Source organism: Mesocricetus auratus, unplaced genomic scaffold (genome assembly GCF_017639785.1).
Source record: "Mesocricetus auratus isolate SY011 unplaced genomic scaffold, BCM_Maur_2.0 Super-Scaffold_100029, whole genome shotgun sequence".
NCBI lineage: Eukaryota > Metazoa > Chordata > Mammalia > Rodentia > Cricetidae > Mesocricetus > Mesocricetus auratus.
In genome coordinates, this window is record NW_024429210.1 from 3,245,118 (window position 1) to 3,261,068 (window position 15,951).

Here is a 15,951-nt window from a genome sequence, read left to right on the forward strand (position 1 = left end):
TTTGGATACAAAATAATTTCAAGTGATCATTTGCTGAAGACTTTGGTGATACCATTAAGAAATAATCCAATCAATGGGATAATCTATTAATAGACTAAAATTTTTAAGACATTAATAGAGGGTAGTGGAATGTGAGTGACTGGAAATATGTATTTGATGTGATTATTTTGGAAGGTAGCTATGCCCACCACTTTAACACCAACACTCTTCCCAACCCATCCTGGCTGACATTAAGATTTTCTCTGTCATGCACTTCTAACTAGAGATTTGGATTCTGTGATCCTAACTCAGTCATGGCTTCTGTTACCATTGATAGCTGATCAGAAGCCAGGAGTCTGGGGACATGTTGGAAACTGGGCAATTTACAATGCCAACTAGCAACATGATGACATGTGGACCAGGGCTGTTGCCAAGGACCATGTCTATGTCCATGGACCTACTGTAGCCTGAATCTCTGCTAATGCCTGTGACCAATGTTGCTACCAAGGCCACACTGATAGTCAGGATCTGAGCTTCACCTATGGCCTTCATGGTGACTAAGGACTGTACTGTTACTGGTCCCACACAGACATCAGTGTCTTGCATTGCCACCTAGGTCAAGGTTGTCCTTTCAGGCCTCAGACTCTGCCAAGTCCTTGTCTCGATCTGTGGTCCAGTTTTAGGCAGTGTCTTCACTGATGTCTAAGTCCCTCTGCTCCCATTGAAGGCCATGTGATGCCCAGGATCTGGACCCACACTTGGGGCCATTTGGGCATTCAAGGGCTATGGTGTTATTGGGGTCACTCCCATCTGAGTGACCTGTACTGCCAACCAACTCATGGTGCTATTTGGGCATGGGCTGTTAGCAATGATCATGTCTGGTTCCATGTGACAGCCACAGTTGGTATCACTATTGGTGTCTATGGCCTCCAGTACCTCTAAAGGCCAAATGAATGCAGGGGGTTTGACCAAATCCAAAGCCAGGTTAGTGTCCAAGGGTTGAACATCTGCCCAAGTCATTCAGATCTGAGTAACCTGTGCTGTCACCTGGTGCCTGGTATCAACTGAACCTGCACTGTCTGTGGCTCCTGTTAGCTCTAAAGGCAGTGAGCATTGAAGTCTATACAGCTGGTCCCACCCATCTCTGGTTAGAGCACTATAGATAAATCACTCTTCCCTTCACTGACTTCAAGCTCAGTAGCAGGGCCTATACCTTCCTAAGTACCACAGTAGAACAGTCTTGCTGAGAGGGATGTAGGTGAGCTAGCTCTGAAGACCTGATGGTGGAAAACTTACCTTCTCATTCCTTGCTCCTTTACCTCTTGCCCTTTGCTACCTATTGCAAGTGGGAAAAGCTGTCTCAGGGGCCAAGAGAGTGGGAGAACTGGCCATGGTCCTGCCAGCTGCACCATACAAGAGAGTCAGGCAGCACACTAGAGCTTACTCTGTTGGAGCAAGGGGTGCAGAACAGGTGATCTTGTTTGTGGACTTGAGACCAGGAGAGTGACGGCAGTAATTGAAATATACTCTGTCTGCCCCTTCCCACCTGCAACAGAAGGGAAGTCAACCTTGGTGGCATGACAATAGAGAGAAGGTCCTGCCCTTCACCAAACACAGCAATACACTGCCAAGAAGAGACCTGAAAATCCCCTAGGTAAAACAGAAAACTGCTCCTGCTGGCTGTGTGCCAGTTGGAAATGAGTATTAGAAGAGAAGAACTGCTGGTGGGAATGCCAACTAGTGCAGCCTCTTTGGAGATCAGTATGGAGATTCCTCAGAAAAATGGAAACCAGTGTGCCACAAGATCCAGCAATTACACTCTTAGGCATATACCCAAAAGATGTACCCTCATACAATAAGGACATCTGCTCAACTATGTTCATAGCAGTATTATTTGCAATTGCCAGAACCTGGGAAGAACCAAGATGCCCCTCAACTGAAGAGTGGATAGAGAAAACGTGGTACATTTATACAATGGAGTACTATTCAGCAGAAAAAAATGGAATCTTGAAATTTACAGGCAAATAGATGGCCCTGGAAGAAACCATCTTAAGTGAGATAACCCAGTCACAAAAAGAGAAGCATGGTATGTAATCACTCATATATGGATTTTAGACATGGAGCAGGGCATTGCCAGGCCACTGTGGGAACAAGAGACCTTGGACAGAGGCCCAATTTCCCATGAGCCCAGGAACAGGAAGCTGTAAGACAATATTTAGTAAAAACATGTTTACTAAAACCAGTACAGTGCCCAGAGCAATAAGTTGCTGATATGGGCTCACCCACAGGAACACCCTCACCTTGAACTTTTCCAATGACTAACCTCCTCTTCCTGACCCACCCACCGCTGCCTCTGGTGTCAGGGCATATAATAAACTGCCAGGGTAAGAATAAAGTGAATCCTTCTTGAGGAGCCTTCTGGAAGCCTTCTTTTTTTTCTTGATTATTTTTTAACATTTTTAAAATTTATTTTTCAGTTTAAATTTACATAAGAAATAAGGTTGCTTCACAAGTCAGTTCCAGGTCCCTCTCCCTTTTCCTCCCCTACTCCCATGCCCTCCCCCCAACAACCCCCATTATGCCCTCATTACCCCAGGGAGGGTGTGGCCCCCATGGGGGTGTCCTTAGTCTGTCATTTCATATATGGCAGGGCCTATACCCTTCCCCAAGAGTTCAGGGTGAGAATGCACCTCACATTGTTGGATGGGAGTCCAAAGTCCGTGTGTATACTCGGGATGGGTACTGATCTGCTGCCCAAGGCTCAATAGTTTACCTAGGCCTCCTCACTGACACTCACATTCAGGGGGTCTTGATCAGTCCCATGCTGGATTCCCAGGCAGATGCCTGGAATTCATGAGTTAATCTTTGTCAGGTCAGCTGTTTCTGGGGGTTAAACCAGCCCAGTCTTAATCCCTTTGGTCTTCAGCCCTCCCTCTCTGTTACTGGCTTTCTTGAGTTCAGCTCAGTAATTAACCGAGGGAGTCTGCCTCTTCTTCGATCAGCCACTAAATGAAGTTTCTGTTTCCCAGACTCTCTGGCCATGGGATTGTAGGCTGGCACTCCCCAGATCTATGTCTAAAATCCATATATGAGACAGTACATGCTATGTTTCTCTTTTTGTGACTGGGTTACCTCACTCAGGATGGTTTCTTCTAGTGCCATTCATTTGCCTGCGAATCTCAGGATTCCATTGTTTTTTTTTCTGCTGAATCATACTCCATTGTGTAAATGTACCACATTTTTTCTCTATCCACTCTTCGGTTGAGGGGTATCTAGGTTGCTTCCAAGTTCTGGCTATTACAAATAATGCTGCTATGAACATAGTGGAACAGACATCTTTGTTATATGAATGGGCATCTTTTGGATATATGCCCAAGAGTGGAGTTGCTGGGTCTTTTGGTAGGTTTATTCCCATTTTTCTGAGGAATTTCCATACTGATTTCCAAAGTGGCTGAACCAGTTGGCACTCCCACCAGCAATGGAGGAGTATCCCCCTTTCTCCAGCATAAATTGTCTTCGGTGTTTTTGATTTTAGCCATTTTGACAGGAGTGAGATGGTATCTCAGAGTTGTTTTGATTTGTGTTTCTTGGATGGCTAAGGATGTTGAGCACTTTCTCAAGTGCCTCTCAGCCATTTTAGACTCCTCTATTGAAAATTGTCTATTTAGTTCTGCAGCCCACTTTTTAATTGGATCCTTTGGTGTTTTGGAGACTTGCTTCTTTGTTCTTTGTAAATTTTGGAGATCAACCCTCTGTCAGATGTGGGATTAGTGAATATTTTTCCCATTTTGTGGGCTTCCTTTTTGTCTTGCTGACTGGGTCCTCTGCCTTAGAGAAGCTTCTCAGTTTCAGGAGGTCCCATTTATTAATTGTTGATCTCACAGTCTGTGCTAGTGGTGTTATGTTCAGGAAGCTGTCTCCTGTACCAATTCGTTCAAGGGTACCACGCACTTTCTCTTCTAAGAGGTTCAGTGTGGCTGGTTTTATGTTGAGGTCTTTGATCCATTTGGACTTAAGTTTTGTGCATTGTGATAAACATGGATCGATCCACATTCTTCTACATGTTAGCCTCCAGTTATGCCAGCACCATTTGTTGAAGATGCTTTCTTTATTCCATTGTATATTTTTAGCTTCTTTGTCAAAGATCAGATATGCACACGTGTTTGGGTTAATATCCAGGTTTTCAATTTTATTACATTGGTCTACCTGACTATTTTTGTGCCAATACCAAGCTGTTTTCAGGACTATAGCTCTATAATAGAGATTGAGGTCAGGAATGGTGATGCCTCCAGATGATGCCTTGTTGAACAGGGTTGTTTTGCCTATCCTGGGTCTTTTGTCATTCCATACAAAATTGATTATTGCTCTTTCAAGGTCTGTGAAGAATTGTGCTGGGATTTTAATGGGGATAGCATTGAATCTGAAGACTGCTTTTGGCAGGAATGCCATTTTTACTACATTGATCCTATCTATCCAAGAGCATGGGAGATCTTTCCATTTTCTGAGGGCTTCTTTTATCTCTTTCTTTAAAGATCCAAAGTTCTTGCAATACAGGTCTTTCACTTGTGTGGTTAGCATTACCCCAAGGTATTTTATGTTGCTTGTGGCAATTGTAACGGGTGATGTTTCTCTGATTTCTTTTTCAGCCCTTTTATCATCTGTATATAGAAGGGCTACTGATTTTCTTGAGTTGATCTGGTAGCCTGCCACTTTGCTGAAGGTGTTAATTAGCTGTAAGATTTCCCTGGTAGAGTTCTTTGGGTCATTGATGTAAACTATCATATCATCTGCAAACAGTGAAAGTTTGACCTCTTCCTTCCCAATTTGTATCCCCTTGATCACCCTTTGTTGTCATATGGCAATGGCTAGAACTTCAAGTATCATGTTGAAAAGGTATGGAGAGAGTGAGAGTGGACAGCCTTGTTTTTTTCCTGATTTTAGAGGAATTGCGTTGAGTTTCTGTCCATTTAGTTTGATGTTGGCTGTTGGTTTACTCTATATAGCTTTTATTATATTTATGTATGTCCCTGTTATCCCAGATCTCTCCAAGACCTTTATCATGAAGACGTGTTGGATTTTTTCAAAAGCTTTTTCAGCATCTAGTGAGATGATCATGTGTTTTTTGTTTTTCAGCTTGTTTATATGTTGGATTACGTTGATGGATTTTCGTATGTTGAACCATCCCTGGGATGAAACCTACTTGATTCTGGTGAATGATTGTTTTGATGTGTTCTTGCATCCAATTGGCCAGTGAGAGTTAAAGGTTGGGAAAATATTTTTCAATCAAATGGACCCAAGAAACAAGCAGCGGTAGCAATCCTAATATCTAACAAACTAGTCTTTAAGATAAAATCAATCAAAAGTGATGAAGGAGATCATTAATACTCATCACAGGTGAAACCCACCAAGATGAAGTGTCTATCCTGAACATCTATGCCCCAAATAAAAAGGCATCCACATTTGTAAAAGAAACATTATTAGAACTTAAATCACATCAAAGTCCCATACAGTTATAATGGGAGATTTCATCACACCACTCTCACCACTAGACAGGAATACAAGACAGAAAATAAACAAAGAAGCAAAGGGTCTAATAGAAGCAATGACCCAAATGGGATTAACAGACATCTATAGAACATTTCATCCACATAAAAAAATATACCTTCTTCTCACCACCACATGGAACCTTCTCAAAAATCGACCACATACTTGGCAATGTATCAAACCTGAGCATCTACAAAAAAATTGGAAAAACTGCATACATCTTATCAGACCATCATGCTTTAAAATTAGAATTCAACAACAACACAAATTGCAGAAAACCTACAAACTCATGGAAATTGAATAATGTTCAACTGCAACATCCCTGGGTCAAAGAAGTAATAAAAAAAGAAATTAAATGCTTCCTCGAATTCAATGAGAATGAAGACACAACATACCCAAACCTATGGGACACTTTGAAAGCAGTGCTAGGGGGGAAGTTCATAGCACTAAATGCCCCCATGAAGAAACTGGAGAACAGTTATAATAGAGAATTAGCAGCACAGCTGGGAGCCTTCTTGAAGTTTTCTTTACATCACCGACTGGTCTCTGTCGGTGCGCACCTGTGTGTGTGACAGACCACAACCCCAATGCCCAATGCGAGAGAATCTGGGATGTAGGGAGGTCACTAAGACAGATATGAATGGTAATCTGAAGAAGGGTTAGGGGATGCGATCTACTAATTGGGTTGGGGTTGAGAAGGGGAGGGTAGAAGGAGGTGGGAGAAAGAGAGAGAGAAAGAAGTGGGGAGAGGAGGACATGGGAGAGCAGGATAAGTTGAGCCAGGGTAAGAATAGACGAGAAAAGGATGGGAGATACCAGAAAAGTGGGAGCCAGTATAAGTTGGAGGAGAGATGTGGCACTAATGCACAGATCTACAAGAATGACACCAACTGGCATTAAGACTACCTTAAATGCCCTCCCATGATAATGACAATGATGACTACCTTATATATCATCCTAGAACTCTCATCCAATGACTGATAGAGGCAGAGGCAGACTCCCACAGCTGTGAACTGAATTGAACTCCTGGAACCTAGTTGCAAAGAAGAGTGGTGACCAAAGGAATAAAGATCAGGCTGGCAAACTCACAGAGGCAGCTGACCTAAACAAGGGGGAACACATGGACCCCAGACTGATGACTGAGGGGCCAGCATGGGACTGATTCAGATACCCTCCCACCGAACCTGGGTGACAGAAAGGAGGCATACAGATGGACTCTGGGAACCATGCCACGTGGTGGGATGCTGTCTCAGCCTGGACACATGGGGAAGAACCTGGGCCCTTCCCAGAATGATGTGACAGACCCTGAAAATCCCTCATGGAGGCCCTTGCCCTCCCTCTGGAGTAGAGGGGGGTGGAGTAGGGGTGATGGGTTGAGGGGATTGGGGGATGAGAGAGGAGTGGAGGGAGAGGGAACTGAAAGTGACATGGTAAAATGTTAAATAAAAATATATGGAAAAAATAGAAAAACCTAAAAAAAAAGAAGAGAAGAAATGACAACAGTTTTTGCTGTTGGCTGCATTGGTAGAGCTAGCCAGGGCAGTGATGGAGAGCTTGCCCAGGTAGTGATGATGAGGGATAGAGGTAGGCTGATCATTCCAGCTGCTACCTAGACCAAAAGCCAAGGCTGCATGGTAGCTCACCCTAACATCCTAGTTATCTATGAACTGCTGGAGCATGTGAAGAGGCTGGACCTGCAGAACCAAAAGTATAGGATCTTTGTGACACAAGATAAACATAGGATTTTCAAGAGGGATCCCAGTAATAAGGGTATAGCAGAAGACAGAGGCATGAAAGAAGAACAATGGCACATTGCAATGAATAATTAAAAGTCAAGGTGTATATACTAAAGAGTACTCTTTGTGACTCACTGGGTCATACTACAGCTTCCACAGAGATTCTTTTCATTGGTTTTGTTTGTGTGTTTTGGGGGAGATTTTTTAGTTTTACTGGTAAATTTTCTTTTAGGGGGAGATTTCAAGGTCAGGTGTCAGAAGTGAGGGGACTTGGAGATGAAGAGGATTAGTATGCATGATGTAGAATCGACAAAGAATCAATACAAAAAGAGAAATTGGGATTCTTCGTTGTTCAGAAGAGAAGGAGCCTTTTGATATTGGTCTGAAGTATTTAAAAATGCAAAGCAAATTAATTCCTCACTTTAAATTACTTCTTCTGTTTCTGTTCACAGTGACAAAAGTAACATATTACTTTTTATTAAGCAATATTTTTATATATTAACAAAGTAATTTACAGTATTATATTACATTAAAACAAATATATTTACATCATATAATACAATGCAATATTTATTTATGCACATGAAAAGAATTAACTTTTCATATTAGTATTACTACCACTTTTTTCTTATAAATTTTGTCATGAGACATTTATAATGTTTCTAATTTATATTGAAATGTACATCATTATTAATTATAGTCACCTTGATCTTCACTAAATGATATAACATATTCCTTTATTTATCTGAATTTTTTCCTTTTTACCCAAAACTCAATTTATTTCCTTCAACACTGCTAGACATCACCCTGCTTTGTATTTGTGTAAAATCAATTTTCAAATTGCACTTATAGCTGAGATCCAGTGGCATTTGTATGTGTTGTGTAGCATAGTTCACTTATGAAATGATCTCCAGATTCTCCCATATTAACATAAATGAAAGAATTTTCATTTTTTAAAGACAAAAGATATCCCATTATTACATGTACCATATTTCCTTGACCCAGCTATACACTGCTGTCTATTTTTATTGTTTATTATTTGCTACTTTGAATAAGACTACAATGAAAATGTCAGGGTATGTACACCTATGAAATTTTATTTTCCTTTGAACATATATTCCTACGTGCAATTGCAATTTATTAGCATGGTATGCATTTATTGTTGCTTTGAGATTTTTATTTAATTTACAAGTAAATGATTTCAATAGATACATATGAATAAATGTGCTTCAATTCTGTTTTAATTTTACATGTATCAAGACATCTGAGTAAACAAGAGGGCATAACAGGAAAGTGCTACCAAAATCCCTGGAGGGCAAGAAGCACATTCTTGTATCTGGGAAAACATGCTCTCAGGAACATAATTCAATAACTCCAGATTTAGATAAATTTCACAGAGAACTTTTCTGCCTATAATATCTCATATTATAGTTTTCTATCTTTTTTATTTAAAAAGCATGCTTTTGGGATGTTGATTCATCATAGTGTTAATCATTTATCTTATTTGTATTTCTTTACATGTGTCTATGTTCATGTGTGTGTTAATTTTAGCATGAAAGAATATAATCATGCTATTCTTTGAATACATGCCATTATTTTTTGACAATGGGATTCAATGTCACACTATTTAGAAGAATTTCATTCAAGGACTCTCACAGGCCCATGCATACAATACCAATTTATCTACAGTAAATTCAAGAACATGTATGAGTGTCTTGATATGGTCACAGCCCCATGATATGACTCTATCAATTAAAATTTTGATCACTCAAAATTACATTTAGAAAGAAAAATAAACAAAGGACAATACCTCTGGAAATTTTATTCTTGTTTCCATCTTTTTAATATCATTTTTACTTTTATTAATTCTGAGGATTTCACATCATGCATTATGATCCCATTTATCTTCCTGTCCCCATCACCTTGAGTATGCCCTCTTGCAATGACCCACAAGTCAAAACCAAATTTATATGTGTGTGTGTGCATGCATCCGTTTAAAAATACAACAATTTATGATAAAGGAGACTATGAATTTCAAAGGAATGGCATATGAGAGGTTTTGGACACAGTTAAGAAAAGGGGGCAATTAGATAATTATTCTATAAAATGTGGAGCTGACAGTTACAATGCATAGTTATGGGGAAGGATTGTATTGTAAATACAAGGGGGAATACAACCAGAGGCATCTAGATAGTCCAGATATAGAGAGAAAGTAGTATATTGAACATGTCTAGAACAAGGGGAAAAATGATGGACGAAAACAAAGAGATGGCCAAAAGAGAAGGGCAAGTTAGAAGAAGAAAAAAAGAGAGATATGACCAAAAGAGATGGGCAACAGAGAGGAAAGGCAAAACAAGAGAGATAAACAAAAGAGAGAAAGACAAAGAGAGAGCCCCCAAGAGAGCATGATGTTGAAATGACAGGGCTTTATGAGAATGAAAGGCTGGGGAAGGGAAGCCATGAAGACATTTAGGATGGGGGCAGAAGAGCTGAGAAGAGCCACAGGTACTGTGTATACCTTGAGGCAAGTATGTGCTATGATATGCTATTAGTCACCAAAGATAGCCATTGTCCCTCCTAACATTGATGATGTATGGATCCCTTGGTAGGGAGAAATGAGCATGAGAATTCAGGAAGTAGAGTTTTCTTTGAAGTTGACACTTATATTAATCTCCAAAAATTAAGCAATTAAAAATAAAAATTAAAAAAGGCTAAATGAGCCAATCGCTGGCAAAACTAAGAACCTTAGCACACTGTGTGAAGAAATATAAATTGGCCATTTGAAATAAAGAAATAAATGAATGAAATAAATTAGTCATTATGAAAGAAAACTTGATCTGCCTCAAAGAAAAGTGAACTACCACAGGATTCTGGTAACCAATAGCTGGACGTAGATATTAAGGGACTGAGATTAATGTTGCAAAGAAGCTTTTGTATGATCACATTTATTACAACACTATTCAGAACAGTAAGGTATATTGAAAAAATAAGAAAATATTCTGAGTTGCCAGATTAAAACACTAAGGCATCATGAATGGTAACTTAACTTTGCATGTCTCTAAAAGTTTGAGGCTGTTGCTTTAGTGGATAGTGAATTTTATTTTATTTATTTATTTATCTATTTATTCAGGTTTTCTGAGACAGGTTTTCTCTGTATTGTTTTGGAAGATAGTGAATTTTAAAGAAGAGAAAAAAACGTTTGAATAGATTCACAGATGAGCAATCAACATACGCAGTTTTTCAGACATCTTTTCAGAATCAATCATGGTGACAGAGCTATAAATACCGCACCTCAGGTTTGGTGGCATGAATAGCTACTGCAACCTTGGAACTCAGACCCAGGGGCATCAGAATTTCTCTTTTCTTGTGTGTAGAGGGATGTACAGTAACCATGTTTAGATTTAGATTTACCTTACAATGAATTTCTACTTCACAAAACTCAGTCTTCTACAGTGACAAAGTTGTACTACGTGGGGTGATGAGTGATCTTAGAATGATCTTTGTAATAGTTAAGTATAATTCCTTTTTATTTTTGTGAAAATGTGCAATATTAATTTGGAGAGAAAACGTAATAACTCATTTTATAGTATCTAAGATAATAAACATGTAGTCATATACATATTGAAAGAGAAAGAAAGAAAGAGAAGAGAGGAAGCATCAAAATGTGGAAAGAGAGAATGTACATTAATAGTACAATAGCAGTCATGGAATTTTAATTATATGTAACATATAATTATAATTATATATTTTAATAAAATTTTCAAATATGAACAAATGTAGACATATAAACTTTTCTACTATAATTCACATACATATTTACTATATTTTTTTAAATTAAGGTTTATTTTAATTTTGTAATTCTATAGTACAAACCATGTTATATGTTGGTGAATTTTGTCATATATTTTTAAGCAAGAACAATTCACCTTGATTTTGTATAATACTGTTAAATTAGTAATAGAAGTTCTAATGTACATCTACTACAATTCATACACACAAAATAGTTTGGCAACTTTTCAAATGTTAAAAGATAATATTTTTTTTCTGTTCTACAACTGCACCTGACTATTAATAGTCGCTACCATTTGTGCAGGTTGTAATTCATTACCCAATTTATTATTGTGCTCTAATTGTGGCAGGCTTGCTTTAGAGTATATTATTGCTGAAGGATTTGATATGCTCTCCTTCTCTTGGCTATCAAGTAGGTATAAACTCATTTATTCTCATTGTTACTGTTATACATATGGTTATGTAGTTTGTATTAATCATTGTGTAGGAACCTGATTGAATAATCTGCCACCTCACCATGTACACAACATATTGAAAAGGCTGTTAAAGTCACCATTTGAATGTGAAATGTCTTTATTGTTTCATGATGCTCAAACAGGCACTGCTTTCTGATCTGGTGACTATGAGAGAGTGGGTCACTGTTTTACCTTCCTCCATAACCACAGAGACTATCACCATAGCTTCTGAATCATGATATACTCAATTCCCATAAAACCAGAAGTAAAATAAATTCTTCCCCTTTATTTGCTCATTCCAGGCACTTTCTCACAGCAACAAGGGCATCTCACAACACCATTTATACCAATATGTACTCCATCCTTTCTATATACAGTATTCAGAAGACATCAAACTTACTCTCTCAAGGTTTGTCTGTGATTTTCTTTATTAAATTAGTTATGTTTCTTATTTCCTTAGTTCACATTCATTTTCCATTGTACCTCATGATAAATCTTATAGAAACGACTCCACAGAAATAGATCTTTTTAACACTCCAGTTTCCTCTGTTTTGAAAATAAATAATGAAAATTAACAACAACAGTATTTTCCTCGGTTCATTCACAACAGTGTAAGGGCATGCTCATGAGACTCATGAACATGATGCTGCTTCTACTGCACTTCCTGTTCTCCTCTGATAGTTGAGGGCTTTATCTTAGATTATTGTCTCCTTTTACACTATGAACTTCTGATGATGACAATCATCAGCAAATGACTTTTGTGGTTAAAATCCAAAATTAAAATTAGACTTCCTTTGAATATCTCAAATATTCAGACATTAATTTCCCAAAGCTTCTTTGTTACATATCCAACCTATGCCCCAAACCACTATTCCAGTTTTCCTATGTGTTCACAGAGACATCAAATCATTTATCAGGTTTTTCCTAAGGCTGATTTTCAGCTATGATAAAAAGATGCAGACTTGAGGATATAGATGTGTATTGTGCTGACTGTAAAATACCGCCTATACTTGTAGCATGTTTTCCTCATGTCTCTGTAAGTCTTTTAATATAGTGAATATAGATATGACATGAAAGTGGTAGTCAGGTATTTTTTCCCTTTGTGGAAGTTTCCAAATACTGATAGTCACACATTGTAAATGAAGCAATGATAGTTTATCCTACTTTTAAGCATGCTCAATATTTTGTATTAGTGATAAGATTAAATAAGATTTATTTTTCAATGTTCTAGCAAGTTATTAATATAAAGCCAAAACTGTATCAGAATCTATAAATCAAGAGAAAATTAATCATATAGTCATTTTAGTGTATTTTGCCGAAAAAGTCTATGAATATGAATAATTTTATGAGTATTTTTCTCCTAGAAAATCTAAACAGTGAGAAACATAGTTACCACTGATATTTATGTTTTTTCAAGCTGTGTGAGAATGATCTATGTTGAATAATTAATCCTAAAATATTCCTGTAATTAATAAATTCTGGTTTCCTTAATTAGTCAAGGAATTTACCACCAATATTTTATAAGCTCAATGCTTATCAAACTAAGCAACATATTCAAATATAAAGCCAAGTGCCCTGAAAAGATGTAATTACAGTATTTACCAATACTAATTGCTGTTTTATAAGACTGATTATATACACACAAACACATATCATGTATATGAGACTTCAAATTTCCATACAATACAAAATGCTAAATAATAGCTAAAATGTATCACACCATGTAGGCGACTATTAAAAAGTCCATGGCTGGAGTCCAGCTTCAGGTGAGATTGGGTCTCCGGTGGGGACCACCCACCCTTCTCCCAACACCCTTGATCTTCCTGGCGGCTCCTGGCATCCAGAAGACCTGCCGAAACAGGAAAGATATCAGCCCCTCCAAGACCCAACCCCAGTGAGTCCAGCTTCAGGTGACATTGGGTCCTCGGCGGGGACCGCCCGCCCTTCCCCCATCCCCTTTGATCTTCTGGGCCGCTCCTGGCATTCAGAAGAACCGTCCACACAGGAAAGACATCAGCCCTTCCAAGACCCCAACCCCAGCTAGTACAGCTTCAGGAGACCTGCACACACAGCAAAGAAGTCAACAATTCCAAGACCCCAACCCCAGTGAGACCAGCTTCAGGAAAGACATCAGAGCTACCACGACCCAAACTCCATGTCAGTATCCTCAGCTTCACCTGCAGGAAGGAAGGAGACCAGTGGAGACAGAAAGACCCCACCAGCACCCACTGAAAGAAGAGATGGGAAGAAGACAGAATAAGAGATCACTCAGCAATAGAAACACCAACATGACCCCACCAGAATCCAGGAATCCAACACCAGCAAGACCCGAAAAGCACTACAAAGACGAAGAAGAGGAGACAGACCTTAAAAATTATTTCATGAAGATGATGGAGACCCTCAAAGAAGAAACGAAAATCCCTTAAGAAATAGAAGAAAAAACAAACAAAAAATCTATGAAATGGGGAAAAAATTCAAGAAATGAACAAATCTCTCAAAGAATCTAAAGAGCACCAAGAAAGAACAACCAAAAAAATTAAGGAAACAACTCAAACAATTGAAGGATTGAAAGCTGAAATAGAAACGATAAAGAAAACACAGAATGAAGGGATGCTGGAAATAGAAAAGCTGGGTAAACAATCAGGAACTACAGATGAAAGTATCCCCAATAGAATACAAGAGATAGAAGAGAGAATCTCAGGTGTTAAAGACTCATTAGAGGATATAGAGTCGTCAACCAAAGAAAATCTCAAAACCAACAAATCCTTAACACAAAATATCCAGGAAATATGGGACACTGTGAAGAAGCCAAACCTGAGAATAACAGGTATAGAAGAAGGTGAGGAAATTCAACTTAAAGGTACAGAAAACATATTCAACAAAATCATAGAAGAAAACTTCCCTAACCTAAAGAAAGATATGCTTATGACAGTACAAGAATTTTACAGAACACCAAATATGCTCGACCAGAAAAAGAAGTCACCTCACCATATAATAATCAAAACATCAAACCTACAGAGTAAAGAGAAAATATTAAGAGCAGCTAAAGAAAAAGGCCAAGTAACATAAAAAGGCAGACCTATCCGAATTACACCTGACTTCTCAATGGAAACGATGAAAGCCAGAAGGTCCTGGACAGATGTCCTACAAACACTAAGGGAACAAGGATGCCAGCCCAGACTACTATATCCAGCAAAGCTCTCAATTACCATAGATGGAGAAAACAAAATATTCCATGACAAAGCCAGATTTAAACAATATGTATCCATGAATCCAGCTCTACAGAAAATGCTAGAAGGAAACCCTAGAGCCAAGGAAGATAACTACATTCACAAAGACACAGGCAATATATAATCACAATTTACAAAACACCAAAAGAAAAAGGGAGGAGAAACTACACAAAATAACTTCACTAACAATAAATCAAGCACAAACAAGGATCACCAATCAATGGTCATTAATATCCCTCAATGTCAACGGCCTCAACTTGCCTATAAAAAGACACAGACTAGCAGAATGGATACAAGACAGAACCCTTCCTTCTGCTGCATACAAGAAACAAATCTCAACATCAAAGACAGACATTATCTCAGAGTAAAGGGTTGGGAAAAGTTCTTCCAATCAAACGGTCCCAAGAAACAAGCGGGTGTAGCAATCCTAATATCTAACAAATTAGACTTCAAATTAAAATCAATCAAAAGAGATGAAGAAGGACACTTCATATTCATCAAAGGAAAAATACATCAAGACGAAGTCTCAATTTTAAACATCTACGCCCCGAATACAAAGGCACCTACATTCATGAAAGAAACATTACTAAAGCTCAAAATGCACATAAAATCTCACACACTAATAGTAGGAGACGTCGACACTCTGCACTCACCGCTAGACAGGACCTCCAGACAGAAACTTAACAAAGAAACAAAAGAACTAATAGAAGTTATGACCCAACTGGGTTTAACAGACATCTATAGAACATTCCACCCAAATACAAAGGGATATACCTTCTTCTCGGCACCACATGGAACCTTCTCTAAAATTTACCACATAATAGGAAACATAGCAAATCTCCACAGATACAAAAATATTGGAATAACCCCCTGCATCTTATCAGACCACCATGCATTAACATTAGAATTCAACAATAACACAAATCGCAGAAACCCTACAAACTCATGGAGATTGAACAATGCACAATTGCACCATCCCTGGGTAAAGGAACAGATAAAAAAAGAACTTAAAGACTTCCTCGATTTCAATGAGAATGAAGACACAACATACACAAACTTATGGGACACTTTGAAAGCAGTGCTGATTGGAAAGTTTATAGCACTAAGTGCCCACATGAAAGAGCTGGAGAACAGTCATACTAGAGAATTAATAGCACAGCTGAATGTTCTAGAACAAAAAGAAGCAAACTCAGCCAGGAGGAGCAGACGCCAGGAAAT